Source organism: Pezoporus flaviventris, unplaced genomic scaffold, assembly GCF_033815535.1.
Source record: "Pezoporus flaviventris isolate CSIRO_AGI_PZ_B2104156 unplaced genomic scaffold, CSIRO_AGI_Pfla_v1 ptg000007l, whole genome shotgun sequence".
Lineage (NCBI taxonomy): Eukaryota > Metazoa > Chordata > Aves > Psittaciformes > Psittacidae > Pezoporus > Pezoporus flaviventris.
The window spans coordinates 59784578-59801776 of record NW_026892555.1 but is presented as its reverse complement, the minus strand read 5'-3'; the positions used below and the strand labels follow the sequence as shown (position 1 = coordinate 59801776).

The 17199-nt window shown below is 42.4% G+C and overlaps 1 protein-coding gene across 3 annotated transcripts in view; it reads right to left on the bottom strand.

Annotated features, from left to right (window-relative positions):
* TSHZ1 (teashirt zinc finger homeobox 1) overlaps positions 1-17199 on the bottom strand; it is a 90435-nt gene that overhangs the window by 12327 nt on the left and 60909 nt on the right. The window contains exon 4 of one of the 3 annotated variants that reach the window (XR_009742609.1): positions 5332-5530. The exons of 1 other annotated variant lie outside the window; for it this stretch is intronic. The gene's annotated coding sequence lies outside the window, so the exon portion shown is untranslated. Of the gene's footprint in view, positions 1-5331; positions 5531-12623; positions 12711-17199 lie in introns of those variants that run through there. One more of the 3 variants, XR_009742607.1, reaches the window with a different exon arrangement.

Genomic DNA, 17199 nt, shown 5'->3' with positions numbered 1-17199 from the left:
CACTGCTATGAAATTTGTCATTACAGTTATTAAGGATTGTATATACTTATTATATTACATATAATGTATATCAACATGAGCAGGAATACGCAGTATTAAAAAGAAACAAAAGGTTTTCAGTCCTTCTTGAGCATTTGCATGCAGTGTCTGAACACAGCGTTTTGAAACACAAAGGTACAAAGCTTTTCCCTTTTTCTTTTTCTTTTTCTTTTTTTTTTTTTCCTGGAGGAAGGGTGAAGCAATAATTATTTTCCCCATCTTTTTTCCCAGAAAGAATGTATTTAAAAAAAAAGCACCACCATCGTTTCCTCCCACACACTTTTCCTGGTTTTAGCCATTCAGATTTTTGGTGGAAATAAAATAGAATCCAATTATAAAATTGAGAGAAAAATTTGATTTGTCAATTGAAAAAAAGTGTTAACACTTGCAGAAAATTATACAGGCATTTTGTATTTCATTTTTTTTTATGAAAAATCGGGACATTCTGAAGAAGTTGAGATGTTATTCTGAAGTATTTCAGTTTTGTCAGCTCACTATTTTTCAACAAATACGTTTTCAGTCAAAAATTGTCAATCTCCTTTTCTTCTCAGATCCTTCTGCGACTCCATCTCACCATCTCCTTACATTGCCATTGGCAGCTTCTGGGCCCACAGTAAAGATCATTTACCTGCTAATGTTTTTCAGCTGATTGGGTCTTTTCCTCCTGCACCCTACAGCAAGGACAAGGGAGAGAGCAAGACCCTTTTATCCCACACAGCACTTTCCCTGGTCACCTTTCTGGGTCCTGGTTTTGCAAGGGCATTTATGGATAGGCAAAGTTGACCTGAGCCAAGGGACAGATTGCCTTCTTCAGCAATTATGGCAATACCTCCTTTGGGGGATGTTTTTTTCCGTGGCATTGTTGTTTGGGTCTTTTCCAAAGCACGAATATGGATTTATCTGGATATGAATATGTTCCACAAATTAAATGATGTCTCATTGCGGGGGTAAGAGGAGGACCATGCGCTAGATTAGTTAATAGGTCTCCCATCTGTACTGTCTATGATACGATGATAAGCATACCTAGAAACCCAGGAAACAATTCACAAAAGCAATCCGATAATGAGGAATATTATTCTCAGAAGGTCCTTCCTGTGTTTAAACAGGGGGAACAAATTAAAAGCTCAGGTTGTATGGTAGCTTGGAAATAGTGCACATGGTGACTAAGACTCTTATCAGAGGCAGCACTGAAATAACATTTTCTGCTAAAGAGCTTGAAGAAATATGTTACAAAATTATTAATAATGCATTAAAATTTGCAAGAGCATGAAGGCAGTGATAGTTGAGCTTTGTACTCCCAGCGTCTGAGTGGAAAGGAAGAAGTGCTTGTAAGGCGCAGACAAGGAGGTGGCTTTCAGTTACTATTTCTCACAGCATTGAAAATAGCGGTGATAATAGAAGTTTGTTATTGCTGCTGGTAGCATTGTGCTGGAGAAAAACAACTGTGCAAAACCAAACAGGAAAATGGTGCATAAACCTCCCCTTTTTGAGAAACAGAGAACCCAAAGTAGTGATATCCTAAGGCTAAAATTCAGGTTTGTGAGTACCTTCTTTTCTTTTAGAAAATACCACCACAGCTTGGCACGATATTGAGGTTCCTATTCAGACCAATGTGCTAATACTTTGTGTATCCATCTCCCTCTGACACAGTACCTTCCGCCACCGGCATCGTTTCAGTGAAGTATTTATGCTTGACATAGGTGTATGCTCCAGACCCGTGAGAAACCACCTTGAAGTCTATCAGCAGCCAGTCAGAGGTGTATGCATAGCACTTTATTGCTACATGTTAGATATATTATTATTATTATTATTAAATGTATGTCAGAGCTTTTTCATCTCCTTTGATTTTGGGGAGAGTGGGGAAAACCAGTCTTCTGACGCTCGCCTATGCCCTTAAATAGCTAATCTTCATGCTTTATTAATAAACATGTAAGTATACCATTGGTATCTTTATTGAGCATCATTACCTCTCATTCTCGGTGCACTCTGACATTACTTGAAAAGTACGTGCTGTTTGCCCAAGATTTCCTTTTCAATGTCATATTTCCAACCATGAGATAATATCTAGCAGCAGAAAAAGGACAGGTGGCCTGCCAGAAGACTGAATAACTGAAAAGTGCCTTTGAATTAGACAAAAACCTGCTTTCATTTCAAAAAAAGCCCCACACAGCTTCCCAGGTATGATCCAGATCTGTTACATACAGAGAAGTTGGTCAGTATAAATCTTTATTTTGTGTTTCAGAAGGTATGCAATAGAAAACCCATTCTAACAATAAATGCTAGTCACCTGAGGTCTATAGCTTGTTTTGCAGCTTGGAAAAGAAAAAAAATACCTCTGTTCACCCTTGGCCAACTGAGTTACATTTTCTGCTATTATTAATGCATTGCAAGGGTTTTTTTCATATCAATTTGAAATTATACATCTGGGAAATCCCAGTACAACGGCAGTCAATGCTTTGTTTCTCTGTGTGGCCCTTTGCAATTACTAGAATGTGCAAATATAATTTAGCGCAGGTAAAATTCAATCAGTCACCCCAAGCACAAAGAAATCTCCATCTCTCAGAAAAAAACCCAGAGAGTGTTTCCCTGCAAATGGCACAGGGGAGCTGTAAGAGTTTCTAAAACAAATTTATTAGAATATTTAAATTCAAGTTGTAATGGGAAATTTAGCTCAATAGGTGAGGTGGCAGCGTGCTGAAACCCAAGTGAAGCAGGCAGACAGCTTTCGAGACTGTGGGCTCGCTCAGATTACAGTCCTATTTCTGCTTGCACAAGGTGATTGCGGAAACCAGAGGGGCTGGTTGATTGAAAAGCAAAGCCCAGGGCTGCCAGGGAGGGCCGGGAGGACTGAGGGACAAAGAGGCTGCCAAGCAGCGAGGGCAGAGGTGTGGGTCTCTTGCGGTGGCACCAGAGATGGAGGGAGAGATGGTTCTCAGCCAATGCCAGGCTCTCCACATGGCCATTTCCCAAGGAGGTACTGTCTGCCCAAACCTGGGTGTTTGACAGGGCCTTGGGCTGGAATGGAAAACCTCAGGAGAGCTTGAAGCTTGAGGCAAAGCTCAAGGTGGAAACTCAGTAGCATCCAGACTGAGCTGGAGGTTGTAGCTGGGCAGCACACTGCCTCTGCCCACCATCGCCAGAAGATGCTGAGCAGACTTCCCTGAGCCACTGAATGCCCACGGCAGCCAAACCCCCGGCACTGTGCACAGCCTGCCTGGATATGACCACTGGCATGGCCACAGGTAGGGTTGGGGTCACCGCTCTGTGGTTTTTATAGAATTGTGCCATAATGAAGAGGTGCAGCTTTAAAATTAAAAAAAGTAGGTGAAATAAAAATCACAGAGTTTAAGGACTGCTGGATTTACGCTTCTCAAGCAATTCTAGCACCATAGCGTTTTGTTTTTGTCAAGCAGCAAAGACCTCCCTTCACCTCCCGCTATGTTCAGTGGGAGCTTTGTCATCTCCTTCAAAGGAATCAGGATCAGGCCTCCAATGCGTTAATGAGCAACAAGAATTACGGAAAGAATTACATTTAATGTGAAGTCAGGCTGCCTGCGGTGATCGTACCGTACAGCCTGTCACAGATCACTTTGCGCTGGAAACCTACACCATGGACTGATCTGTAGATGAGACAACTGCATTTCTTCTTGGCAGGAATATGGAGTAGAAGGAGATGAGATGAGTAATCAGTGGCTGAGTGCATATAGGGATGGCTTGAAAACCTCAGATAAAGCAGCTCCCCTTCTGAGGAGCTGAGAGCATCTTGGATGTGGTGCGGAAGGAACAGCCTTTGCACTTCCCAAACCATCATGACCACTCTACCAATAAAAAAAGACCTGTTCTGTCTTGTACATCTAAAATCCTGCTGCTCTGAAGGCACCCAACTTGGCATTAAGAAAGTACCTTTTTATAAGTACTTTGAAAAAGAAAGTAAACCAGTTTTCTTTGTCACTTCCCTCTGAAAGAAACATTCCTGCTTATCTGCTAGAATGAATCAGCAGAGGAGCACATTACTCTAAAATATCTTCAAGTATTCACAAAAGAGGATAGTGGGATTGTGTCTAGGTGACTCCCATGTTGGCACTTCATCTATGAGGCTATGAGGCTCACCTTGCTGAAGAGGCTAAGGCAATGTTTTTCCTTCATGCCCTTGTAAGCCCAAAGAAAGCTGTGACCGATGAAAGCAGACCTGCTGCATGCAGCATGCGGCAAAATACCAGGGCGCCCATTAAAGCTGAAAAGGTTCAGCCTCTGCAGAAGCAAGCAGGGATTTTTCTTTTTGTGCATAGGGAAGAATGAGAAACCACTGAGTTTCTCAGAAATAAACAGCAGAGCTGAGGGATAGCCCAATTTACGCGTTCCCTAACCTGCTATTGCACCCAAATACGGTCCCTTTACCCATGGCAGGAAGTAAGGTTATTTCTGTGACCCTGCATTGCCATCACTGAACTGTTTTCTACTCATCCACCTAGCAGGTAGCCTGCACACTGTGGCAACTGGTTTTCTTCACAGAGTGGGCAGCTTTGAAAAACAATCTTTGTGGCCCCAAAGTGACTATGGATGGTGTTTTCTCAACCCTGCTTTCCTACCCACTCATTTTTCTGCTGCTCTGGACTTCACCTTCAGTCTCAGTCTCTGCCTCCTTTTGCTCCTAGAGCAGTGTTGTGCCAGTTCTTAGGAGTTCCTCCCTTCTTCCTTCTAAATCACTCAGTCACATCCTGTTTTTATATCTTGCCCTAAACCTTTCCTTTAGACTATAACTTACAACTGACTGTATAAAACAACATCAATATTATAACAGCCGCTTTGGAGCTGTTGTGATAGAGCTTTCTAAATATGCATGTTAAAATCTCTTACGAGGTTTCAGTGGGGGTGAGGGTGGGAAATGTTGTGAACATCATCATTTAATGAGGATTAAATTATTTCCAAATTTTTTTGTAAAAAGTTCCAATTGGCTTGGGAATAGCAAAATGGAAGAAAAGGTTCCTATGGTTATTTTGGGAAACTCCCATGTTGCTATGACCCCTGCTTTACCTTATGGATTGCTTTAATTTGGGGTATGACATTGCTCCTTGCATAGGCTGAGTAGTCGCACCCCCACCTCTGCAGTAAAAATCAGTGTTTCCTCTGGAAGTTAAAACATCCTGAGGAACAGAAAGGAAAGCAAGAGGATTTATCAGACAGAGCCTGACACATCGTAAAGATGCAGCATTGTTATCAGGTATCATTCTAACACACTCGATGCTCTACACCACTCAAAATTTTATGACCACAAAAACAACCCACACATACCTGCCAAAGTGTGACTAGCCGAAGACAGCTCTCAGCATGTTAGCTTCATTTCGCTCAAGAGACAAACAAGGGATCACAAATGAAACTGCCTACACCATACTGATGTGAGCAGTAATGTAGGGTTTTGTCAGTGAGTCAATGCGGCTACCAAACGAAGTGCTTTCCTTTTGTGGCTTATAGCACCTGTAAAGCCTTCTGCCTAAAAGCCAATCAAATAAGACACCGAGTCACTTAGTTGCCACCTAGAGAGACATAGCAAAAGCAGCCACTGTATGAGTAGTTGATGCAAATGTTTTGTTCACAGTTAATTCAGAATGAATAACAGAGTCATATGGTTACTTCCGCGCCCAGGTACAGCAAGATCTATAACGCATAAAATTGATGTTAAATGCATAAAATTGATGTTAAATGCATAAAATCTCCTGCTTGGAGCATCAAAACATAGTCATGGCCTTGAATGCTGATTTTAAATCTGAAGCATACTCCACATATCACATGGACTGCAGCTAACATAAACAGCTTTCCATTGCAACTGTTACAGTGCTGTAATTGAGCAGACACTGGCTAGGGATTCCTCGAGAAACCTATTTTTCAATTAAAGTTTAATTTTCAAGCAAAAGGGTTTATACAGAACAAGACTGCATGCATACCTCATTGTTGCACTGTTTCAGAACATGAGAATTCTTGGTTTACTATTTCCCGGAGAGTGCAGGGGGAAAGGAAAAGCAAAGGAAAGAAAAGCAGGATGATGCTTATCTCAAAGTCTCTTCCAGGTTCAAGATGAAATAACTATCCCATGAGACATTCACAGGAGTATGGTCAGGCTCATCTGGTGCACCATGAGTTGGCTTAACAAGAAGAAACCCATTTTGCATGATTTTCTCATCAAGTGAAGATAAACAGGAAGAGAAGTCACCAAGGAAACAAAAGAGAGGTGTTAGTCAAGCAAAATGGGATTTGCTCTTCTAGCAGGCCAATCTACCTACTGTGGGTTTAGGCTTCTTAACTGCTCACTATTTAACTCCTCTACTACTACCGTACATCAGCTGGGATCAGGGCAGGGAATACACCAACAAGATAAGCAAACCCCAGTAGTCCTGCAGATCCCTGCTGTAACTCCTGCTCCCCCAGTGCTCCTGCCTCTTGGGGAGCACAGATGCCCACGAGCACCTCTGCAGGTCATATTGTTGGAGTCCAGGCACACACAGGAAGACATCTCTGCCTCTGGGTCCAGGCAGCTGCTCCTGAGCATTGCAGGGAAAACACATTACTGCTTCCCGTTGCTAAATGGTTAAATGAGCTGGATTTGGAGATCTAGAAAATGAGGAGGATGAGATAACTACATTTGTGAGAACATTTGTTTTGAATCCAAACCATTTCCCCAAGTGTATTAATATGAATTACCAGGAGATTGTCTGAGGATTTACATGTGTAGTATTCCAGGAGAAAAAAAGAAAAAGCCTGAGCAGGAATAGTCAGTTTTAAATTAAGATAAATTACTTCAAGTTTCTTTTTAAAATATACGCATGTCCATTGTTTACAACTGTGGAGTTCAAAATGCTGAATATCTCTGCTGAGAGGATATATGCCTCCCTTGCAAAACTCCTTGCTTTAGTTATTTGAAAGACAGCCTGATAACACCGCAAGGTAAAAAAGCAGGAGGGGTAGGGGGGAAGAAAAGGAAAGAAAGTGGGAGAGAAAGAGGGGGAGCGAGAATACGCAGCATTATTGACAATTGCTAATCTTTTGGGGAGGGGGTGAGATTTTTAGGCATAAACTAGAAATTAAATTTTGCCAAGGTGTACCAGAGAACAGTCCCTCTCCATTTACATAATCAAATAAAAGGTAAGACTCAGCAGCATGAATACGCGACCTGCCAGTAAGCTGTGTGTTTCTTAGTGAGAAATAGAGACAGAGGAAAAAAATTTCTTTAGGAAGTTAGCTCTTTCTCATACAGTTCATATTATACGTGGCACTGGCAGCAGATATAGAATTTGCTACAATATATTAGTTTGATAACATTGTAGAGGGTTTCTCATCAAAATACAGAGATGGGGAATTATAGTTCCAAGGCCTAATTTAATAACAAAGCATTCTGTTGTTAAAACCATCTTTTTGCCTGCACTCTATAAGCAATGTGTACATTGTATGAAGAATCTGGGAAGAAAAATTGAAGAATTATGCAGACAAATAATGCTATGTGGCCAGAGCTTAGGAAAACATGTAGCTGCCTCTCGGTGTCCTTATTGCCCATAAAACAACATTTCACATGGTCAAAAGCTCGAATTTATGTGGACCCTTAGGGTTAAATTTTCAGTACAGTGAATAGGAACTCACACACGCAATTGCGTTATCGTTAATGGGAGTTGTGTGGCTACTTCGTCTACTGTGCACTAAAAATGTGCCCCTCGCTGTAGAAACCAAACTATCTACAGACTGCTCCTGCTCCCACTCTTCTTCTCTGTCAGCACTCCCAGAGGAGCAATGGAGAGTGGCCCAGAAAATCCCCGCCTTGTGTCCTCTCCCACTGTGCCACTGACACAGCCATTGGGAGGGCATGTCCCTCCCCAGAGTAAGGACTGCAGTGATGGGAAGTTCAACATCCATGATGCCCCTTCCCCGTGCCTCCCTCTCTCCCTGCCCAGAGAGAGGGTGTCTCTGCTATGGTTTAGCTTTGGAGACCTTCCAAAGGGGGTAGCATGTCTATGTGTGCCTCTTCTCCCTCAGGTATAACTGACACCAGCAGGGTCTTGCCTCCACTGGTTTTGCTGGTAACAGATTATTTTTCTTGGTGCCTGTTTCCAATTCTTCCCCCCCGTGGTATTTCTCTAGCCATGCTGGCTGCCCTGCATTCAAATAAACATCCAGTCACTGCTCCAGCATGATGAAATAAGACCAGGGCAGGAAAGTTATGAGTTGAAATGATAGTTTGAAAATAGGTAACCAACAAAAACTTGACAATAACTATGAGACTTTGCAAAAGAGGACTGGTTTTCTTCACTGCAACTGAGCCTTAGAGTGATATCCTAAAACTTGTACCAGCAAATCTCATGGCTAGAAGCTTCACTTAGATGTGTTTTCCCCCTTGATCACCTGCTATAGGCACTAGGACCTGAATAACAACATCAGATATTGCAAATTTTTGAGTGAAATCATGAGGTCAGCACCACAAGCTGCTGCGCACTGGCAAGCTACTCTGCTCTGACAGATTGACCATCTACTGGAGCTTTGCGGTAGCTGGTCACACACCTTCCACATTGCTACCTCCCCATCCTTGGTTATATGGCTGGATGTGTAGCTGCCCTCTATGACTGGGAGCACACCCACCAAGGCAACAAGAGCCTGTCTTTCTATCACAACCTGACCTGAAGCATATTTGAGAGGCCTCCAGTGCTTCAGTTGCTGATGGGTGCACTTGAAGGTTATTTGTGCCAGGCTGATGGTTAATGGCTTTCCGACCACAAAGTCAGGTGTTCTGCGCTGGTTTCTGAGGTCAATGGGGTTGGAGCAGTGGTTTCTTTGAACTTGGTCACAACACCACACAGCATTTCAAAAGACATGTTGGCAGCATCTTGCCAACATTATAATCTTTGTTTTATTTATCCACCAAGAAGTGCAAAAAATCAGCAATGCAGAAGGTGCTCCTCCCTCTCAGTACTGGTTGGACATCACTTGTGAATGGACCACATCCATGGAAAGCAAGCATAGCTTAACTACATGCTGATGTGAGACCATTCTGCACACAGGCTCTCTTATGAGACACCACATAATAGAAAGAAGGTCTCACATGAAGGTGAACACATAGCCAAGGAAGTAATTGGTGTTCCAGGTAATTTTTGTAGGGTCACCCTTGTAACCTGTACCACAGAGACCTCCTGCATGATGGAGGAAGAGCTTCATGATCAAGACTCCTGACTGTTTTTTGCAGCACTGGCTAGAGATCAGGTACCAATTTTATTTGCCACTGTTTCATTTCTTTCTTTTTAATTAGATGTGTTAGGTACTCAGTATCCTGTTTGGTTTCACAGCCCATCATATTTCTCAAACTATGATAACACAATTGGCCATTAATTCAAAGCAGCGCTAACAGCTACTAGGAGAAACAAATGGGAAGGCTGTCGAAAGACCTCTCTACTTTTAACCCCCTTGAAAGAAATTTAGATATGAGTCGGACAAACAAAACCCTCAATGTCTCAATTATATTTTGTTTAATTATATGATTGCCTTTGACCTGTATCATCAGTCCCCAGAACATCAGCAAAAAAGAAAAGATCGACTGGGGAGGGCGGGTGATGTGGAAATTATCTAAGAACTCACATACCCCTTTCATGCCATCCTATACACCTTCCAAATACAGCCAGAGCAGGCTGCCCAGAGTCATTCCTTGGGCAAAGCTATGGGACTAAGGACCCTGCAAGCTGTGATCCTCCTGCCAAGCCAACCTTGGTGAGGAACAGAGGACTAGGCGGCCATACCAGCATCTTGTACCACACAGGGAGAGTAGGCTGCGGTGGATGGTAACAGAGCTCATGGTGGGCAAATTAAGAGTTGCCTGTCTCATGACACAAGCCCTGAATATTCTTTTGGAAGTAATCTCTCCCACCTTCTCCCCTCCCTCCCTCCTTCACTTCCTCCTTCCCTCCCTCCTTCTTTTTCTTCCTCAATGTGCAGCCCTACTCCGGTGTACTGCCTGAGTGGGAATTGCCTGCAGGTCCTGATGTAATAGCTGTGCCATATGGTCCCTAATCACAGCGGGAAGGTGGAAAAATCCAGAAGGAAAAAAAAATAAAGGCAACCCCGGAAAACTTTATGTAGCAGCTCAGCAGAACTACAGCTGTGGCCACAAACAGAGGCAACAACTGGAATATTATGCATGATGCATAGGGCACAGCAACAGCACACAGCCTCCACAGAAAGCAGCTGAGCTTTATGTCCCATTTAACTGAGAAACCTCCCCGTGTACCATAAAGCTCCATTAAAGCACACAAGCAGGTGTAGCAGCCCTGGTGTTTTCAGTGGTAGATCACTTGGCTTCTCTTGCCTCCAAAGTACCCTCCGCTGGCTGCCTTTCTCCAGGTGTTTGCCGAGGAATCTAATGAGACTGATTGGGACATGCTGATCAGCTTTCATTATAAGCTGTTCCCTAGCAGTCCGATTAATCAAAATAATGGTATGTGCTGTGCATGTATTTTATGGCTGTACCCAGTTTTGCTTTCAAAACTAAAATAAGACACCTGTTTTCCCCACCCTGTCTTGCTGAGTAGTCCCTTTAAGAGCATAACCTTGTTATCAAATATATGATATACCATCAGAGCTGGGGAGCTTCATACGCACATAAATATCACTCTTCCAGTTTGTGCTTTTTATACTAGCAGGAGAATCTAATGGAAATAAATTCAGTCCATGGGTCAATTACAGGCTTATTTTCATATTTATGGACTTAATACTTCCACACACAAAAAGATTCTAATGATAGCCTAAGGCACAGAGTAATCAAAACAACAGCTATTGAAAGGGAAGGAACCAAAGAAAAGTACCACTTTGAAATTCTACCCCCATCTCCTGATATTGTTATATACACTACATAAAAAATGCTTTTTCACAAATGAGTATGATTTTTACCTACTTACCATCAGCTTAACGTTAAAAAGAAACCAAAGGCAAGAGTTGTTGCCAGAAAAAAGCCACACTTTTTCCACCTCCAAATTCAAATTAACACTTTGATATGAACAATCAAATCTCCTCCTTTCCTCTTCTTCCTCCTCCTTGTCTCTGTTTCAATTAGAAAAGGAGGTAAAATTCCATGCTTCCTTCACAGATCAGGGATGCCCAAATGCTCTGTAGTGACTGAAGAGTCTCGGAGGGATCCCCCCCATGAGAAACAGCAGGTGCTCATTGCTCACTGACTGGCTGCATGTGTATTTGGAGGATCCAACACTGCCTTGGGGAAGGAGGAGAGGGAAAGATTAGCTTTAGCTTGTTCTGTAGCGCTGCCAAGATAGGTATGGACTTCATATAGGGTAAAGAAACTGCTGCCCTGCCCTATGGAGGGGTCCCTTCTCTGCTGATGCTGGCCATGGAGGGTACACAGGAGGCAACCCCTCCCCTGCTGTTATCACTTGAAGCAGCCCTGTCCAAGATAATGCAGAAATTTCCTCTTAAGTATCAGCTGTACATATAGGTATTTCTTATCCCAGCTTGTTTTCACATATATTTTATATACCAAGCAAGGATGTGTAAGGAAAGAAGGGAGCATGTGCAAGCTTCTGATGCCAGCTGAAGCGAGATAGACTGCACAAGCTATCTCTGAGTGCTTCATGCACTGCAGCTTCATCATGTTGTTTCTTCAGTTAGTTATTTATTAACAGTCACTGGATTGGAGCATCATGCATTTGATTAGATAAATGATATCTTGTTACTTGGAGCATGTTGTGAAGTTGTAATAATCTCTATTGACAATGCTTCTCTTAGTTTGGCGCAACATTTCCTAGCCATCAAGAGGATTTTTATGGATCTGAATTCAATGCAAAGGGCCCTAAACCTCAAGCCTTAGTACTCTAGAAATCTGACATGAGAAATAGCAAAAGAAAATGAAATATTTTCCTCATTTGCTGATTATTTCCACAGTCCATGAATGTCTATGAATAAACTCTGCCACATCACCTGACACAAGAAAAATAGCCATACAGGAAGCTTAATATTTGCTGTAACCTCAGTTTCCTGAAGCTGGAGCACTCCCTTAAATAATTTACAGCTCTGAAAGTGAGATAAGACTATCTCCAGTTCTGGCTTTGTTGTGTGTCCTGGATTATTCTAAACCATTTTCTGCAAGGGACATCCATCATTACAGACCCAGCTTTAGCTTCATCCCACATAGACATCTGAGAGACAGCAACTGGAAAGAATGCCAGAACTGGAGATAGTCTGATGTCATTTTAATGATTGTAAATTATTCAAAGAAGAATACCACAGCCAGAGTCCCAGCCATTTGAAAGTGTTTGCTAAAATGTCTAAGAGGTCTGAGTGACAATCTCTAGTACACATATGCAATGAAAATAAGGTTAATGACTCTCATTTGAGAGGGAAGAAGTACATAGGGCAAGAGAGCAATTGTTCGATGCTAATGCTGCAGGACTCTCGGTAAAGAAGGGAACGACTCCACTGAGGAATGACTCCATCAATTTTTGCTACATTGCAGCAGCATTAATAAGATCATTGGTATTAAAAGCAATAAAACACCCAGTCTACCTAGGACACCGACTTTTACCTGCTCCACTCAATGTACTAACTTCAGCTGCCATCACTGGTATCCAGCATCAGATTTGCTTGGGTCCATAGGCAGAGAACTTCCAGAAGCTGCCAAAATTGTTTTGCTGCAGCTGGAAAGGAAGCAAGAAGGGAAGAATTATAAGGACAGTAACAACTGTTATGATAGATTTGGATATGAAACTGCCCTGGCAGCTATGACCCTAGACTGAGCTTAGTGGTTGGCAGTGGGGAGCTTCCTAACCCAGAGGGTAAGATGGTAGAGGAGCACCACAAAGAGCATCAAGCTGACCTCTTGCCTCAGGAACTGAAATGGCTTGGACTGTGATCTTTTCAACTGCTTTCTCCAACAGGAAATTTAAAGACAGAGCAGTAACTGAAAAGACACTGGCAACGTCAAGAAATGCTCTCTGCGTGTTATTACAAACTCATCAAAGATTATAGCATGTGTCTTCTCTGCCATACAGGCATTATCTCATCTCCTTAAAAGACAGGTAGGTTCAGCCACCAAGAGGTCATATCTGAAGTCACACACAGAGCTGGGAATTAGGATCCATCAGGTTGCATTATGGCAACGGAAGACATGGCATCCATTGACTTCAATGAGAAACCCAGCATTAAGAAGAAAATAAAAAAACCTTACTGTTATTTGAGTTTTCCACTTCCACACATGTGCTCAGGACACTCTACATACTGGCTCCAGGTCCCTGAACCATGGGAAATGGCAGGCTTCCTGCATGGCTGCTTCAGTTGTGTTCCTCATTTCAGGCCATTGTTCCAGACCGTATCTTTTGTTTGGGCCTTGGCAGGCAGTAAGACAGAGAATGCTAATGAATGTCTTTCCTCTGAGCACTATATGAGAGACATCTCATTTTCATTTTCTTTCCTGTGAGTCTTGAGTTTTAAACAAGCTGTGCAATGGAAATGAAATTCCTCTTAGAACGATATGCTCTCCCCTTTCTGCAGATAGTTGAAAGACCCTGGATAAGCCAGTTCTCAGTCAAAACCACAGAGCCTTAAATGTTAGAGAGCAATACAGACATGCAATTTATTGCTGCAGAATGGAAACTCTTGGATACTCACTGGTAAAAATAGAAAATTCCTCTTCTACAATTTAGTTCTCAAGTACTGGCTGTACTTAAGAGACTTTATACAGGTGATTGCGTTGCTTCAAAATTGGTAAGAGAAGCCAGCATCATCATACCAACTCCTCTGGCTTCAGTTTGTTTCACCTAAATTTTTACCTCAAGGATCATGTGCAATTTCCTGACTTTTGGAGAGGTTCTTGGAGGTGGTTGTCTTTAGCACCCTCAGAAACCCAAACCCACAAAATGAGAGAGGAGTTGCTTCTATAGGTATAGATACATTTCATCTGGCATTGCACAAGAATCAGCTGATCCTGGATTGATCATACTTGTCCAGTGTAAGCAGAACCCCAGGATTTCTAAAGCTCTCAGTAAATGCAACCAGGAGTTGGATGTCTAATTAAATCATCTCCCCCAAATTTCTGGCCCTCTGCTGGCTGAGATCTTCAGCAAGAGTGCAAAGAACGGTTTTGACTTTCAGCAGGCAGTGTTGAGCATCCGCAGCCACCACCGCCTCGCTGGGAGCTCCTGCCTGTTTGACAGTTTTGAAAATCATCAAGTCGTTAAGCTACTATTTAAATTAAGAGCAAGGACCTAATTTTAGGTACCTGTGTCTGAAATCTGTGCGCATTCATTGCCATCGTTTCAAAATGCCTTGCGTAGGGCCAGAACAGGACTTCCTCAACCCTAACTTCATACATCAGCTAGTATAGTCTTGACCACCCCCTTTTGGTTCCTTTTCTTAGTGAAGGTGTCCGTGCCCACTCCTTTCCTGACTCTTAAAATAAAATAAATGTCTTGGTAATTTACATTCATGTGTAGTCTGTATGTATGTGCATATGCATATGCTTGCACGTGTGTGTACCTAAATCAAAGTACTTAAAAAGCTTTACTGTGCCTTCATACATACTGCATATAATCAGTGGAAGTTTTCACTGTGTTCATAGGAAGGTGTGTGTGTGTGTGTGTCTGTGTGTGTGTATAAGAGAGAAAGAGCAAGAGAGACAGACGGAGAGAGGGAGAGAGTGCACCAGGAATTATCTATGCATAAAGAAATTAAAAGAGAATATTTTTCCAGAGCAATTGAAGCCCATCTCCTGAACAATGACGACAGCTCCTCATTTTCGACAACAATAGAGGGCACGTAGGAGTCAGCTCATTAGAATATCTGTGGCTCTTTTCTGTTCTCTCTGCATTAAGCCCCCATAATGTCAGTTGTCACTTATTAATGACAATTAACTAGTAATCAGCAGTGAGACTCTTCGAGGTGGTCCTTGCCTGACAGGTGAAGAAAGAGAACATTGCGTAGTGCCATGCAGTGACATGGAACCTTCAAAGGGAGCACGGCATTTCCATAAATTATTTCAGAAAGAAATTTTCTTTTAGACATTCTCTTTAAAGCATTAGGATCTTTAACCCTAGAAGGACTATACGGTTGCAGCTGTCCTCCCTCCCCCCACCCCTTATCGCTAGTATTGGGTAAAATTGGAAGGCAGCCTGATCTGTCATGTAACCCAATTCCCATCTGGGGCTGGAACAGCTATCAACCCACTCTGCTGAAACTATAAATACCTTCCCTTGATACTCAACCTTAAGTACTCACTTAAAATGATGCCCAGATACCAACAGTGAAGTTGCCAACTGAGCGCAGCTTAGGTGGACGGCCAGTAGAGACTGCGACACATCTATTATAATGTCTTCAAAAATTAAGTGACTCACAAGTGCTCAATTTAAGTACATGTGTAAACTATGAAATTGAACCACTTTCTCCCTATGAAATTGAACTACCTCCTCCCCTCTTTCTGATGGCTTTTACACCCATTTGTTACGTCTTGCCTTAAATGAGATGGCAACTAATGTTAGTGTGTGGTTTTACAGCAACAAGCATACTCAGAGCCCTGGGCTCTGATTGCTATTGCAACAAATTTGATGTAGTTATTGCTCGTAGAAAGACTCAAGTGGGAAAAACCCGATCACCAGCACTAAGACAACCATTCAGTTTCCTCCATGAAAAGCTTTCTTCTTTGCTCCTTTCCTAATCTTACGCAACATCAGGTAAAGAGCACTTGCCATCCCACTTCATTCAAACTCTCTGCTCAGGCTTCCCTCCTTCCCCCTGACCCTCCATCTTTTGAACAGGCAATCCTGGGAAATCTTTTCATCGAGTAATTCAGCTGTTCACCACAAAACCTTCTTTCCTTCCTGAGACAAATTCAGCCTCATTGCATGATTTTTGCAAGAGGTCAGAGAGGTTCCCAAACATCACTCAGGCATGCCTATAACTCCCAGCACTCAAAGCCCCTTTGAGCTTTACCTAGCTAGGTCCCTTTTTGTTTCCTAACAGGCAAGCAGGCCTTCCAGCCTTTCCCTTTTCACCCCTCTCAGTCTTAGCTTTCAAAATCCCTGCCATCTGCTCTGGTTAATAGCAATTATTCTCCTATCATTCCTTTTTCCTATCTTTTCCTTCTTCTTACAGTGGATCTCCAAGTTTCAATGTTTTTTGTGCTGCTTTTACCCTTCTGATGGCTGCTGATCATCAGACTGTTCTTAGTCGTTCCTCAGTCCTATTCCTTCTTTGCACTTTTCCAGACTCTCAGCTGTCAAAGCATACTTTAAAAATGTGAAATGTGACGCTCACCAACCCCCAAAATTGGGGTGGAAGATCCCCATGCAATGTTAAGTCTAGACCTGCTGCCTTTTTTAGGGCAAAGCTATCTAATTTTTCACATTATCCCACCCCAGAAAAGTAGTGATGAGAAATAGCACACAATTAACTGCTACAAACTTTAGCAAGATATTTCTTTAGAGGCAGCTAAGAACAAACTCTCCCTTGAACATAAAGACACACAGTGCATCCTTGAACCACATTTTATCATCATGCTACACACTGGGATACTACTGTAATTATTAATGCAGCATGCCCATTGCAAACATGCTGAGTGTGTTTGACCTTGGGCTGAAAAGTACTGCACCAGTTGTGGGCAGCGTCTGAGCCTGCAGTGTGTTTCAGAGACAATATTTGCACATTAATAAACTTAAAACTTGTTTAGTGTGAGAGTTTTCCAGTTAAACCATTATAGTCACGCTGGTTGGCATTAGACAGTTTCCCTGCCACAGCAGCCCAGGGCAGTTTTTCTTATTACAGAATAAAAGTGGCTTTTTCCAGTTTGGCTTAAATTGCCTCCAAAGTACTTTAGTCTAAATTGAAAAAAGTCCAGAATGAAAATGCCTAGCAAGTGACTTATACCAGTGAGAAAAGCCATTAATGAATCTCACCTCCTACCTACAATGGGTCTAGCTTTCCCTTGGAACATGGGATGAAGGGAAGTCTTCTACTACACAACTTTTTCACCTTTTTAAGTACTAAGCAATGAGATGTCAAAGACCCTGAAGGCAAAAGGCAGTTTCAAGAGCTGCTCCTTGTATTGCCATGTGTAGCATATACTGCAGTGAAAAGGTGGTCTGAAAACATAAAATTTTGTACCTCTTTATCAAGATCAAAATCGCCTGTTATCCC